Genomic DNA, 12133 nt, shown 5'->3' with positions numbered 1-12133 from the left:
TAACATCCATTCATCAAAGAACAATCGTTATTAGATGAACAATACATTACATCAAGTTCAGACTTCAGGGGCCTTATCAGCAAGAACATCTGAGGCAAAACAATCTTTTCACTTTAAAAGTGATACACTTCCACAGTCATACCCCACCAGACATATTCTGAATTACTTCTTGTGGTCAGAAAAATCAAATTCTTTTTCACATGCTTCTCCTCATACAGACCTCAGAACAAAGCCCTGGATGATCTTATATGCCTTCAAGGGTGTTTCTGTTTGGCCTGGACATAGCAGGCTTTGTGTACACCTAAGTTAGAACCCAGGTGCAGATATTCTTACATGAGAATATTGAAAATAGCCAAACATCATATATATGGGAGAAATTTTCCATTTACAAGAAAATGGAAAGCACTAAATGGTTCAGTGTGGAAACTAGAACTCAAGTATTTAATAATCTAAATCTGAATAGTTGCTTTAAATCTGAATGCTTACTTCTTGATGGAGACAAAAATGCCTCCCAAAGTGGGAAACGTTAAAACTATCCTGAAATAGTATGTTTTCATTGAACATTTATAGCTGAGAATGGCTGGGGAAGAATGAAAACAAACAAATAATAGCAACTACCATAATCTAAAAACTAAGTTTCACAGAAAGGCCTTAAACACTATCACAACATCTGTTATGAGAGATAGAGAAAAATCAAACAGCTGCACTAAATACTAGACTTATGTATGGTTACTTGAGAGTTAGAGGAAGAAATGGTTGTGGAGCAGCATAGATAGGGCCAGGTTGATAAGCCAGAAGAAAGAGAATGATCCCAAAGCTCAATCTTTAATGCCCCAATACAAAAAGATTTACAACTTGGTTAAATGTTGATGCAATAGCTCTCTTTTTACAGGTTCGCTATGCTTCGTGGGACAAAATAGGCTCTTGAAGTCTTAAAGCCATATAGGCACTTATCATAGTCATGTAAGAATCAACATGCACTGAACTTCTAAATCCTTTTTTGTCCTTACATCTGATTACTGACAGTCTTAAAGACTGTTCCTTAATCTTGCTCACCTATCTATAGTAACTATCACAGCCTCTACTCATGCTGCCTTGCCCACAATAGAAATGGTCTTCTGACTGGTTTTTTATTTCATTCTATTTTAGTTCGGCTTCCCAGAGCTGCCAGGATTACATTTATACAACATAAATACTATGTTCCACTTCTCAATGGCATCTGGTTATCTTTAAGTTCTTTCAGGGGAGGCAACATGACATGGAAGTATTAAGTTTGTAAAAAGGTCCCTCCATCATCCATGAAAGCAGCCTTATTTTTTACTGGTCTCCACAAGGGCACTACTAAATTCCAGGCATGTATAACCTGGTTTCCCCTTATACTCAGGTTCAGTGTACAATCACATATTTTATACTAGAGACTGAAGATGTGACATGTTTAAAAACATATACATTTATACAGACATGAAGAGAGAAAGGAAGAAGAGGAAAGCAGAAGAAAAGAGGGACAGGGATAAGGGGATGAGAAGAGAAAGTACACCAGAGAACAAAAACAAAAGTCCATACAATCTCAAAGCATTACTTTATACCTTATCTTGGTATTTTTAAAAATCATTGGACCCTGTTTTGAAACAGCATGAAAGGGAAAGAAACTGTTAGAAAGCCATGGAAATTCTGATCAGAACATTGCCTTCAGGAACCTGATTTTAGGAAGGGGTTAAGGTTTGGGTGTCTTTTTCTTACTGCTCTTTGGTGACAGAAGTCAACAGAGGATTTATGTCTTCCTTTAAACAGAGCTATCAGCTCAAGAGTGGGAATTCAACCAGTGGCTTCAGGCAAGTTAACAGTCATGTTTGTTTGTTTTATTTTGTTTGTTTTTTCGTTTGAGATAGTGTAGTTAGAGTTTTCCTGCCTGGCCCAGTCAGGACAAATCTCTCTTACCCGCCAGTCCCACAGTCGCTCAGACCCAACCAAGAAAGCACACAGAAACTTACATTGTTTAGAAACTGTATGGCTGTGGCAGGCTTCTTGTTATCTACTTCTTCTCTCTTAAATTAACCCATTTCTGTTAGTCTATACTTTGCCACATGGCTTGTGGCTTACCAGTGTCTTTACATGTTGCTGCTTTTCATGGTGGCGGCTGGCGGTATCTCTCCAGCCTTCTACTTCCCAGGATTCTCTTCTCTCTTGTCCCGCCTATACTTCCTGCCTGGCCACTGGCCAATCAGAACTTTATTTACACAGAGCGATATCCACAGCAAGATAGCATCATACTAAGTTGCCCAGGTTGGCTTTGAATTTTTTCTGTATCCCAGGGAGGCCTTGAAATTCTGACTCTCCTGCTCCAGTCTCAATCCCAGTGCTTTGGATTACAGAACTCTGCCACCAGGTTTGGCTCCATAAAGTCTTAAATGGCAATACAATGCTCCTTCCACAGGAACAAAGGGAACTTAAGGATAATAAGACTACAGGCATTTAAGAGAAAGGAAACTTCAGAACGACAAGCCCATTATTGAAGATCATTGTTTAAGGTATCAGTGATGCTTGGGAAGGAATGAAAAGGCAGTATCTGAGCAACAACTAATAAAAGAAACCCTATGGATGCTTTAAAATAAGGTCACCAAAGTGCGGACTTCCAGAAACTAATTCAAGTGAGAAAAGCTCACACTGATGACAAGGGATTGTCTCTTTAAGTTACTCCTTGTATTTTTTTCCAGGGAGGGAACATGGGACTGCTCTGTGTTTGTTGAATTAAACAATCCTTCAAATAGATTTTAGTTAAGTTTCATGTTCTGCTTTATATATGTTTCAATATATACATCATCAAAAAGACATTGGAGCTATGAATCAGAGCAACATGGGGATCTTCTCTAAACAGATTGCTGACCTCTCTAAGATTCTGTATATCTGCGTGGAACCATTGCATTCATATTTTATGACACATTCTCAGTGATACTGATTCTGATGCTCCACATATCAGGTTTAAGGAACTTCGGGTTAGAAAGCTAGAAAATATTATCAACTATTTTGAGGGACTTTTAATACAAAAGAATTCAGGAAGTAGATGTCTTTTCATCTGTTGTACAATGTCAAGGACTGAGACTCTTCAGAAGAATGATTTATAGAGCATTATACTTTCTTGGGGAGCTGGATTTCCATATTTATTTTCATGGCACAGGCTACTGAGAGCACTAACAGACTGAGGAAGTAATGAGGCTTTGTGTATCATTTCTTGATGTCCAAGCAATATAGTTTGGCAAAGGACATCAAGAAATGATGAGCCGTGAAGGAGTTGGAGATTCAAAGTGCATATCTTTCTCTTTTTCTATGATTTCTGTCATTTAGCCAGTTTTTAAAATCATTCTTATTCCTTCTATAAATAGCAAAGAAATGTCTTTAAAATTAAATTACTGGGTTTTTTGTTTTGTTGTTGTTTTGTTTTGTTTTGTTTTTTGGTGCTCCATACAACCTCTCAGGCCAGGCAGTACTGCACATCTTGCTCCAGGGATGATCCTGGTGATCTGTGTGATCATTCCTTTCTTTCTGATCCATTCCCAGTCCCCACACCTGGTCCTGCTTGTATATCCAGTGCCTAGTCTAGTCTGCACTTGCACTGGCCATACGTATACAGGCTTTGGATAGGAGGCACAGCCAGTATGACAGCAAATGGCTCCTGCTAGCATCTGTTATCATCCCTCATGAGGGCCATACAACCTTCCTACTAAGTCAGGTCTTACACATCTTGTAACAGGACCACCCTAGTAGGTCTGCCAGATCCTCATACTCATAATCCCCAAATCTAGTCCATGTTTCCAATCCAGTGCAGTGGCTGAGTCTGTACTCTCATAACACACAACCTACAGGCTCTAGACAGGAGGTATACCCTATCTTCCAGCATAGGGTCCCCCCTATATCAGATCCAACCTTCGGGCCCAAGCTTCCTCACCTAACCTGTGTTGTCTCAGCACACCATGTCCAGTTTTCAGACAGAAAACTAACAAATCCACATGTCAGAATTTAGCCACAAAACAAAAAAAATGTGAAAGATCAAAACAGTATGTCTCCTCCCAAATCCACCAGTCCTACAAAAATATTTGCCATTGAGAATTACCTAGGTGAAGGGGGTAGGGAGAGAAGAAAGAAAGAGATAAACTATAAACTTCAAAGAATACTAGAAGTTTAAAGAAGACACAATGAAACCACTCAATAAACTTAAAGAGAATGAACTTTAAGAGAATAACATCTGAAAGATGCCCAGAAAAATATAAACATAAGTCTGAATGAAATGATAAAGGCAATGAAAATTCAATAAAGAGAGATATATTGAAAAAAACTCAAGCTGAAGTGAAGATGGAATTAGAAAACTCAATAGCCCAAGCAGAAAAACTGAAGAAAAGCCTTATGAGTAGAATAAATCAAGTAGAAGCTAGAATAATAGGACTCAGAGATAAAGTAGAGAAATTAGACAATACAAGCAATGAATATGAAAAATGCAATGAAGCACAGAAAAGGAATACAAAGGAACTGTGGGACACAATGAAATTATTAAATCTTTTAACTATAAGCATAGATGAAGGCAAAGGAAACCAGGCCAATGCAACAGACCAGATCTTCAACAAGATCATAGAAGAAAATATCCCCAAACTAAAGTAAGACATACACACACAGACACAAGAAGCAGAACACCAAGCAGATAAGACCAGAACGAAACTCCCCACTATGTATATGACCGATAAAACACTAAGTATACAGAACAAAGAAGGAATATGAAAACCTTTAAGAAAAACCATAAGTCACATATAAAAGAAAGCCTATCAGAATTAACTGCTGATTTCTCAATGGAAAATTTGAAAGCAAGAACTTGGATTAGTATACTCTAAGTTCTAAATTACCACTACTGCCAACCTAGACTACTCTACTTGGCAAAACTGTCTGCCATAGTATATAAGAAGAACTAACTTTCCATGATTATACAAATGGCCTAAAAGAAAAAACAAATCATGTTCACAAAACCAACCCTAGAGAGAGTAGTAGAAGCAATACTTTAGATTGACGAGATAAATACACATAGCCAAGACAACTTATAAGGAAAACAAACAAAGCTATAATTAATGAAATACAAAGCACAATTAACATAACAGTAAAAAAACCCACAAAACAAAAACGAACAAAATAACTGTAACATCACACACATTCCAATAATTACATTAAGTATAAAAAGTCCCAATTCTCCAGTCACAAGACAAAGCCTAGTTAAATAGACCAACTAACAAAATCCACCTATCTATTTTCTATAAGAAATTCACCTGTCTATAGGCACCACCTCAAAGTTAAAATTGGAGGCAGGGAAGACAATCTAATCACATGGCAAGAGGAAGTATGTAGGGATTACTATCTTAATCTCTAAAAAATTAGACTCAACCTAAAATTAATCAGAAGAGATGAAGAAAGGCACTTTATTTTAAACAAAAGAACAATTAACTAAGAAAACATTAGTATCCTAAACATATACACACCAAACTCTGGGGTCCTAAATTTCATAGAAATTACACAACTGGAATTAAAGCCACAAATCTGTTGATATAATCATTAATAGTAGGAGATCTCAATATCACATCTGAACAAAAATAAAGATAATGATCATAATTAAATTATATCATATATCAAAGGTACATAACAGATAACTACTGAACATTTCACCCAAGCACCAAAGAATATATATTCTCCATGGAAGCTTCTATAAAAGAGGCAACATCCTAGAACACAAGAAAAACCTTATGAAATTCAGGAAACCTGAAATAATCTCTTGAATGTATCCATTCTGACCATAATGCAATCAAACTTAAAATGGACAGCAAATCAATCCCTAGTATGTACACAAGCTCATAGAAATTAAGCAATCCTTTACTGAATGATGAATGTGTCAAAAAGTAAATTAAAAAAAAAGCAATTAAAAACCCCTGCATCTAAATGAAAATGAAAACAGTCAAACTTCTGGAACATACTAAAAGCAGATCCATGAAGGAAATGTATATAGCTCAAGTGTCCATCCAGTGCCAGGCAGCGGTGGCACATGCCTTTAATCCCAGCTCTGACTGTGTAGGTTGTATTTATGTATTTAGGCACTTGTCTATAAATGTAATAGTAACAAAGAAAAAGAGAACATTACTTGAGAAGGAGCAAGGTGGGGGGGGCAGTAGACAAGAGGGAAGGGAAGAAGAATATGGAAGGGAGAAATGATGTAATTATATTTTAATGAAAAATACTGTTTTTCTATTAGATACCTAAAATTCTAATAATAATGGAAAATTGATGAACTCCTTTTTGCATTTTGCTCTCCAAAGATCCTTCATTAAAGGTCAAGGTACCATTCACAACCCAGATACTGAGTTATGTTGTGTTGACAGATGTCATTGTTGTCACAGTTAAGTCAGAGGAGTGGCACAAAATTGTTACTTTACTTCAAGTCCATAACTGCAAGTTTTATAGAAGAATTATTTTTGTTCTAAATTAAGATTTATGTTCTGCTAATCAGCATTCATTAAGTTAAACATTCACAGGTATTGCAATGCTGGTTGATACTAGGAACATCAACATGATACTAGGAATAACAACAAGTTTATGGCAACAGTTTACAGTTTGAAGACAGGGAGATATGTAATAATTTGATTACAATAAAAACCAGAATGCAAACTTTACTTCCATAAATATGTAGATGAATACAATGAGAACTGACTTTATCTAGACATAGCAAGCAGTTGTGGGCAAAAAATGGGGTAAGGATGGTACACTGAAATTGAGGTTCCCAGTAAATTTGCCTGCTTCTATGACACAACATATTGTGTAAGCACCATAAAACAATAAGAAAACACTATTCTGTATACTTGTACAATAGTTCTCACTCTGGAAATTCCTCTGGCAATCCATTCTCCCAGAGCTTTCTGCACTTTGAGTTCAAAGCATTAAGATGAAGGATAATGATATTAATGTGCTGATTTATATTCTTATTCATCAGAGGCATTAGAAGTCATCTATCTCCTCACTTTTTGTCTCATGAAAGTTACCATAAAAAGGTGAGAAAGCTAAATCATTTTATCTGAGGTTTTCTGTAATTAATTTCCTGCATTTCAGAAGGTGCAGACAGTCGTGTCCTGGAAAGATATGGGGAAACATGTTCCACACTAGCTAAGACAGCAGTGTCAGGAACACAGCTTACCACAAAGCACAGGAGGGTTTGAGGAGACAGGGAGACTAGCAAGAGAGTTTAGACACAGTAGTGTTCTCAGCCCCAAGCACCCAGCCAACAGGAAAGATTCCTGCAGTCAGGCTGCTCCACCACCCCTACCACCTATTGGACCCTGTAACCTACAAGACCCACTCTCCCGCCCAAATCTATGGAACACATCATCCTCCCTCTGGCCAATTATTCCCCGCAAAACCAGCAGCCCCTAGAGGCACAAGCACCACCTGGACCACTTGGAAGAAGAGATGAGTGACTAGCTTCTCAGGTAAACTCCCCCAATTCCTAGGCCCTAAACCGCAGGGCACATTCTCCCCCCCACACCCCATCTCAGCCCTAGCAAAGGCCATTACACAGAAGTCTGGTAGTGGTAGCACACACCCTTAATCCAATCACATGGCAGGCAAAGTCTCTGTGTGTTCAAGGCCTTTAATCCCACTATCAACCATAGAGACTTGGAAGTCTGTATAGACAAGCACTGACAAGGAAGTCATGTGGTTGGGTTTAAAGCCAATGAGAAGGTAGAACAGAAAGGCAATAAAAAGACAGGTCACACGGGAGAAGGTCCTTCAAAACAGCAAGCAGTAAGATAAGGTGGTCTTAGCTCTGATCTCTGGCCCTTTAAAGCTGAATTTGGCTCTGCTTTTCTTATTTAATAAGACTGTTTAGAATTACATCTACATACTTAAAGAAATAGAGGAAGGCCAGTTCAGTCCACTAGTGCTAGGAGTCTTAGCTGGGGTCATCCTTGTGGTTTCTTGAGAGTTTCACTAGCACCAGCTTTCTCCCTAACCCCTTAATGGCACCCTCTATATCAATAAATCTTTTATTACTCTCCTGCTCTGTTCTTGCCCGTAACTTGACCATCCTGATTCCTCATGTTCCCATCCTCTATGGCCTTCCCCTGTAATCAGATTGGTGACTACCCTAATTGTCACCATAGAGCCTTCATTCACCTGATGGAAGCAGATGCAGAGACCCATAGCCAAGCATAGGACCGAGCTCTGGGAGTCGAGTTGAAAAGAGAATGGAGGCATTATATGAGCAAAGGGGCATCAAGATCATAACTGGAAAACCCACAGAGACAGCTAACCTGAGCTTGTGGAAGCTCAGGGAATGGGGATGCACAGCTAGGGAGCCAGCATAGGACCCACCTAGGCCCTCTGCATCTGGATGATCAAGAGTAGCTTGGTCTTTTGGGGGCCTGTAGCAGTGGGACCAGGACCTGTCCCTGATGCATGAGCTGGCTCTTTGGAACCTATTCCTTATAGTGGGAATAGGTTCAGCCTTGATACAGGGGAGGAGCTTGGTCCTGCCTCAACTTGAAATTCCATGCTTTGTGTATTCATAAGGGAGACCTTACCCCATCTGAATGGAGAGGGAGGAGGAGTGATGGGGGTGTGTGTGTAGAAAGGAGGTGGGGGGGGGAGGGAACAGGATGAGAGGAGTTAGGGAAAACTATGGTTGGTATGTAAAATAAAATAAAGAACAAAACTGACAACAATAAAAAAAAAATGAGGAAAAGACAAACAAAAAATTGGGAGAAACCAATAAATCCTTTAAAGAAAGCCAAGAAAAAACAATCAAACAGGTAAAGGAAACAGTTCAAGACTTGAACATTGAAATAGAGGAAAAAAAGAAAACACAAACCAACAGAATACAAGAAATGGAAGAGAAAATCTCAGGCATTGAAAATATGATAGAGGAAATAGGTTAATTGGTCAAAGAAAATGTTAAATCCAACAAATTCTTAACACAAAACATCCAGGAAATTTGGGGCACCATGAAAAAACCAACCTAAGAATAGTAAGGATAGAAGGCGAAGAATTCCAGCTCAAAGGCACAGAAATATATTGCACAAAATCATAAAAGAAAATTTTCCCCACCTAAAGAAGGACATGCCATGCCTATGAAGATACAAGAAGCTTGCAGAACACCAAACAGAACGGCAAAAAAAAAAAAAAACAGAAAGAAAAGAAAAGTCCCCTTGCCACATAATAATCGAAATACTAAGCATACAGAAAGAATAAAGAAAGAATATCAAGAGCTGCTAAGGAAAAAGGCCAAGTTTTATATATATATAAATATAAAGGCAGACAGAATCACACCCAACCTCTCAATGGAGACTCTGAAAGCCAGAAGGTCCTGGGCAGACATTTTGCAGACACTAAGAGACCAGTGATGCCACCCAGACAGTATACTACACCCAGCAAAACTCTCAGTCACCATAGGCAGAGAAAACAAACTTCCTGAATATAACACCAGTAGCACAGACACTGAGATCAACAATTAATAAACACAACCTCATAAAACTGAAAAGTTTCTGTAAGGCAAAGGACATGGTCAGTAAGACAAGACATAGCGCCTACAAATTGAGAAAAGATCTTTACCAACCCCACATCTGACAGAAGGCTGTTCTCCAAAGCATGTGAAGAACGCAAGAAAATAGACATCAAAATACAAAATAATCCAATTTAAAAATGGGGTACAGATCTAAACAGAGAATTCTCAACAGAAGAATCTCAAATGGCCGAAAGACATTTAAGAAACTGCTCAATAACCTTAGTCATCAGGAAAATGAAAATCAAAACCTGAGATACCATCTTACACCTGTCAGAATGGCTAAGATCAAAAACACTGACAACAGCTTATGTTGGAGAGGATGTGGAGAAAGGTGAACACTCCTCCACTGCTGGTGGGAGTGCAAACTTGTACAGCCACTTTGGAAGTCAGTTTGGTGGTTTCTCAGAAAATTGGGAAATCAGTTTACTTCAAGACTCAGCAATACCACTCTTGGGCATATACCCAAAGGATGCTCAATCATAACACAAGGACCTTTGCCTATGTTCAAAGCAGTGATATTTGTAATAGCCAGAACTGGGAAACAACCTAGATGCCCTTCAAGCAAAGAATGAATAAAGAAAATGTGGTACATTTACACAATGGAGTATTACTCAGTGGTAAAAAACAATGACATCATGAAATTTGCAGACAAGTGAATGGAATTAGAAAAAATCCTGAGTGAGGTAACCCAAACCCAGAAAGATAGCAGATGTAAAACAAAAGATAACCAGGCAACAATCCACAGCGCTAGGGAAACAAGGTAACAATGTGTGGGATGACTCATCCCACACAGGCTTGTGGGCCATCTGGCCAAAACAAGTTAAAAAGATACTTTCTGAGAGCCAGCCTGGGTCTGCCTGATGGTCTTAGCAACAGCAGCTGAAACATGATCTAAGGAGATGACCTGGACCAATGAGAGACATCTATGTCATGCCAGCTGATGCCTATTCATCAGACCTCTCCCCAGGGGTGGGTGGAGGGTAAAAAGGCTTGCCTCTTCCTGGATAACCTGAGCTTGTTTCCACATTCTCCCAGCTGTACCATATGACTCAGCACCTACTTGGCCTCCACCCCCAAAGGGAACAAGGGCAAGGACCCTGCTACATCTGGTGCTGAAACCCGGGAAATTTGGTACTTGAACAGGGTCTGTTTGTCTCCCTTTACTCAAGTGTGGCCCTGGTTGAGAAGCCCCCTTGAGCAGTATATTTTGGTGAGTAGGCCCCTCTATGTTGTGTAAATTCAGTCCCTTCAGCAGGTAAATGCTGGGACCCCCACTTTTTTCTTTCTATTTGTCTTGTTTGTGAGTCTATCCATACGGTAGGGTGGTATATACTTTTGTTCAGGCTTCCCTAGCGTTTCCATATAAAGGCTGGACCCTCAAGAAACAACAGCCACAGTATTTTTAGTGTGTGTGTGTGTGTGTGTGTGTGTGTGTGTGTGTGTGTGTGTGTGAGTGTTTGTAAATGCATGCATGTGCTTGTGGGTTGTGATGCCTGGAGAGATGGAAGGAGACTTCCTCTCCTGGTTAGTAGTACTTCCTCTCCTGGTTAGTAGTACTTGCTCCAGAGATATTTTCAGAGAACATGTGAATAAGAATCCTGTTCCTGGCCAGAAAAAGGGTAGTGGCTTCAGGAGTAACTCTCCAAATGTTTTTCATGCCCATTTTGTTGACTATAATTGCTGACCTAAAGTCATCCTCTACTGAGGCCCACAATAAGCATCGCCAGAAACAGTGTAACACTAACTTATCTATTGCCTTCATTCCATCCATGACTGATATTTCCTCTGCCTCTGCTGGCAAGGAGAGGTATAAGAATAGGTGTAAAGTGAAGGAAAGAGAGGAAATGATTGCAGCAGCATCTAAGCCTATACCGGCAGCCCCTCTCTCTGCTTCCCCCATGCCTCGAGCGGCTACCCTCCCAGCTGCCAGCTCTAAAACTCAATACGGGGGCACACTTGCCAGATGAGCAGGCACTGGACTCTTAAGTAGTCCTCCCAAGCCTGGACTGTGCCAGAGCAAGCCTGTTAGGGATGAGTCATCCCACAACAATGAGGATCCTAAGCGGGATGCATGGATCGCCCTGGGAAGGGGAAATAGATAAGATCTCCTGGGTAAACTGTGAGTGGTGGTGGTGGTAGTGGCAATAGGGGAGGGGATGGGGCATGGGAATATCAGGGATGAGGATGGTTGAGTTGGGGGAGGCATGGAAAGGGAGAGTAAAGAGGGAAATATCGTGATAGAGGGGGGACAGTATGGGGTTGGGGAGAAGCCCAGTACCAGGGAGGCTACCAGGGATCTACTGAAATGACCCCAGCTAGGACTCCTAGAAGAGGTGGAGAGGGTGCCTGAACTGGTCTTCTCCTGTGGTCAGGTTGGTGACTACCCTAATTGTCATCATAGAACCCTCCTTCCAAACTTCTCATAAACCCTTTCCTTGCTCGCTTTCAAATCCATATTTTCATTAACGGTGGACATATACATGTATATATTCCTAAATGCATACATACTACCTGCTCAGGCTGTATAATGTTACTAGTACACATATGTTTTCA

The 12133-nt window shown here is 39.8% G+C and overlaps 1 protein-coding gene across 2 annotated transcripts in view; it reads right to left on the bottom strand.

The window, feature by feature from the left end:
- Positions 1-12133, bottom strand: part of Kdm4c (lysine demethylase 4C) — a 236043-nt gene that overhangs the window by 57833 nt on the left and 166077 nt on the right. The gene's annotated exons all lie outside the window — the stretch shown is intronic.

This window comes from Onychomys torridus, chromosome 2 (genome assembly GCF_903995425.1).
Source record: "Onychomys torridus chromosome 2, mOncTor1.1, whole genome shotgun sequence".
Classification (NCBI taxonomy): Eukaryota; Metazoa; Chordata; class Mammalia; order Rodentia; family Cricetidae; genus Onychomys; species Onychomys torridus.
The sequence above is the reverse complement of the archived record's forward strand: the minus strand, read 5'-3'. Positions and strand labels throughout refer to the sequence as shown.